This window comes from Enhydra lutris, unplaced genomic scaffold (genome assembly GCF_002288905.1).
Source record: "Enhydra lutris kenyoni isolate GAN:26980312 unplaced genomic scaffold, ASM228890v2 scaffoldscaffold108, whole genome shotgun sequence".
In the NCBI taxonomy this organism is placed as follows: domain Eukaryota; kingdom Metazoa; phylum Chordata; class Mammalia; order Carnivora; family Mustelidae; genus Enhydra; species Enhydra lutris.
The window spans coordinates 153,231-157,167 of NW_019154192.1; positions in this window are offsets into that span (position 1 = coordinate 153,231).

Below are 3,937 nucleotides of genomic sequence, written 5' to 3' on the forward strand. Positions count from 1 at the left end.
GTATCTTTTTAAGATATCTTATAAAGATACACCCATTAAGAACTGAAATAACCTTCTTTGCCCATATCAAGGGTTTAACACTACCTTCCATATTATTATTTTATTATTAATTTTTATTTTTATTTTTATTTTTTTATTTATTTATTTTGGTCAGTGTTTCTGTGTATTTGTTTTTGGTTTTGTACTATACAAGTCTTATTCTGGGGTTCATTTTGGCTGGGTTTTTCTCTTTTGTTTTTTCTTTTTCTCTTTCTTTTGTTGCTTTTTGTTTGTTCGTATTTGTTTTTGTACCTTATAAATCTTAATTCTGACTTACTTTGGCTGGGTTTTTTTTCTCTTTCCCCCCTCTTTTCTTCTCTCTGTTTTTTTCTTTTTTCTTTTTGTTTGGTGGTGAAATTGCTCTGAAACTTGGCAGGGTGGACCTTGCCTGGATTGTGGCTGATATATTCAGCTATACATCCCCTCAACCACCTCTCACCAAAATGACTAAGAGGAGGAAGAGCCAACAGAGGAAAAATCCAGGGACTGGGTCCTCTGTCACAAAACATTAGATATGGACATATACAATATATTGGAAATAGAATTCAAGGTAACAATTACCCAGGCAATGGCTAGGTTGGAGATGACCATTAGTGACAACATAGAATCTCTAAGGGTGGACGGGAGAGCTCATCTCACAGAACTTAAAAATGCTATCAATGAGATTCAATCTAATCCAAATACCTTAACACCTAAGGTAAATGAGGCAGAAGACAGAATTAGTGATCTAGAATACAAACTGATAGAAAAGAAGAATCAGGAGGAGGCCTGGAAAAAACAGCTTAGAAGATATAAAAACAGATTTGAGGAAATAAGTGACACCATGAAACATTCCAATGTCAGAATTATTGGGATCTCTAAGGGGGTGGAGAGACAAAGGACTAGAAGATACAGCTGAACAAATCTTAGATGAGAATTTCCCTAATCCGGGGAATGAAGCAACTGTTCATGTCATAGAGGCAGAGAGAACACCCCCCCCCAAGATCAATGAGCGTAGAAATCCAGGCATGTGATTATGAAATTCTCCAGTCATAAGTTCAGAGATGTCTTAAGGGCAGCTAAGGGGAAGAGATTACTAATGTACAGAGGAAGGATCATCAGAATAACATCATATCTGTCCACAGAAATCTGGCAAACCAGAAAGGGCTGGCAAGACATATTCAGGGCACTAAATGAGAAGAACATGCAGCCAAGAATACTTTATCCAGCAAAGCTGACTTTCAGAATGGATGGAGAGATAAAGAGCTGACAAGACTGACAAGGTTTAAAAGATTATGTCACCACCAAGCTGGCACTACAAGAAATACTAAGGGGTGGGGGTTTTATTAAAGAAGAAAGAACTCAAGAGTGACATAGAACAGAAATTTACAGAGACAATCTATAGAAACAAGGACTTCACAGGCAACATGATGACTATAAAAACACACCTTTCAATAATCACTCTCAATGTGAAGGGCCTAAATACTCACATAAAATGGCACTGGGCTACAGACTGGATAAAACGACAGGACCCATTCATATGCTGTCTAGAAGAGATGCATTTTGAACACAAAGATACATCCAGGCTGAAAGTGAAGGGATGGAGAACCATCTTTCATGCCAATCGGCCTCAAAAGAAAGCTGGGGTAGTGATTCTTATATAAGATAAATTAGATTTTAAGCTAAATACTGTAGTCAGAGATACAGAAGGACACTACATCATTCTGAAAGGGTCTATCCACCAAGAAGATCTAACAATTGTAAATGTTTATGCCCCCAACATGGGAGCAGGCAACTACATAAGCCAACTGTTAATCAAAATAAAGAGTCTTATTGATAAGAATAAATTAATTGTAGGAGATCTTAACATACCATTCTCAGCAATAGATAGATCGTCTAAGCAGAAAATCAACAAAGAAACAAGAGCTTTGAATGACACACTGGACCAGATTGACCTCATTAATATATGCAGAACATTCTACCCTAAAATAACACAATATTCATTCTTCTTGAGCACACATGGAACTTTACCCAGAATAGACCACATACTGGATCACAAATCAGATCTCAACAGATACCAAGAGATTGAGGTTATTCCCTGCATATTCTCAGATCACAGTGCTCTGAAACTGGAACTCAGAAGAAAAGGTTTGGAAGGAATTCAAACATGTGGAAGCTAAAGACCATCTTGCTCAAGAATGTTTGGATCAACCAAGAGATCAAAGAAGACTTTAAACAATTCATGGAAACCAATGAAAATGAACACACATTGGCCCAAAACCTATGGGATATGGCAAAGGCAGTCCTAAGGGGGAAATACATAGCAACCCAAGCCTCACTCAAAAATACCTGAAAAATCCTGAATACGTCAACTCTTTTTACACCTTAAGAACTAGAAAATCAACACCAAATTAAGCCAACCCCATGCACAAGAAGGGAAATAATTAAGATTAAGCAGAGATCAATGAGTTTGAAACTAGAGATACAGTAGAACACATCAATTAAACTAGAAGCTGGTTCTTTGAAAGAATTAATAAGATTGATAAGCCACTGGCCAAACAAATCCAAAAGTAAAGGAGAGATTGAAATTAATAAAAATTATGAGTGAAAGGGGAGAGAGATCACGACTGACACCAAGGAAATAGAAACAATCATCAGAAATTAATATCATCAGCTATATGCCAAGAAGTTAAGCAACACAAAGATAAACTCTAAATGGATGAAATACCTCAATGTGAAACAGGAATCCACCCAAATCCTAGAAAAGACCATAGGCAGTAACCTCTTAGACATCGGCCACAGCAACTTCTTTCAAGACTCGTCTCCAAAGGCAAAGGAAACAAAAGTGGAAATAAACTTTGGGGACTTGATCAACATAAAAATCTTCTGCACAGCAAAGGAAACATTCAACAAAACAAAAGGTAACCCACGGAATGGGAGAAGATATTTGCAAATGACACTATAGACAAAGGGCTGATATCCAATATGTATAAAGAACTCCTAAAACTCAATATCCCAAAACAGATAATCATGTCAAAAAAATGGGCTGAAGACATGAACAGACACTTCTCCAAAGAAGACATACAAATGGCTCGCAGACACATGGAAAACATGCTCATCATCATTAGCCATCAGGAAATAGCCAAGATGCCCTTCAACAGATGAATGGGTAAGGAAGATGTGGTCCATATATACAATGGCATATTAGCCAGCCATCGGAAAGGATGAATACCCAAATTTTGTATCAACATGGGTGGGACCAAAGGAGATATGCTGAGTGAAATACGTCAAGCAGAGAAAGTCAATTATCATACAGTACCGCTTACTTGTGGAACATAAGGAATAACATGGGGGACATTAGGAGAAGGAAAGGAAAAGTGAATTGGGGGAAATCAGCAGGGAGATGAAACATGAGAGACTGTGGACTCTGAAAAACAAACCGGGGGTTTTGGAAGGGAGGGGATGGGTGAGCCTCGTGGTGGGTATTAAGGAGGGCACATATTGCATGGAGGAGTGTGTGAGATACATACGCAATGAATCTTGGAACACTGAAAAAGCAAAATAAAATTCAATAATTAAAATAAAATTATAAAATACAATAATAATAAAATAAAGTAAGATAAAAAAATAAAATAAAATGAAGGGCATCTCCATTCTTTCCATAGTATGGCTATTGTGGACATTGCTGCTATGAACATTTGGGTGCACGTGGCCCTTCTTTTTACTCCTCTGTATCTTTGGGTTAAATATCCAGTAGTGCAATTACAGGGTTATAGGGAAGCTCTATTTTTAATTCTTTGAGGAATCTTTACACTGCTTTCCAAAGTGGCTGCTCCAACTTGCATTCCCACCAACAGTGTAGGAGGGTTCACATTTCTCCACATCCTCTTCTACATTTGTCATTTCTTCTTTGTTGATC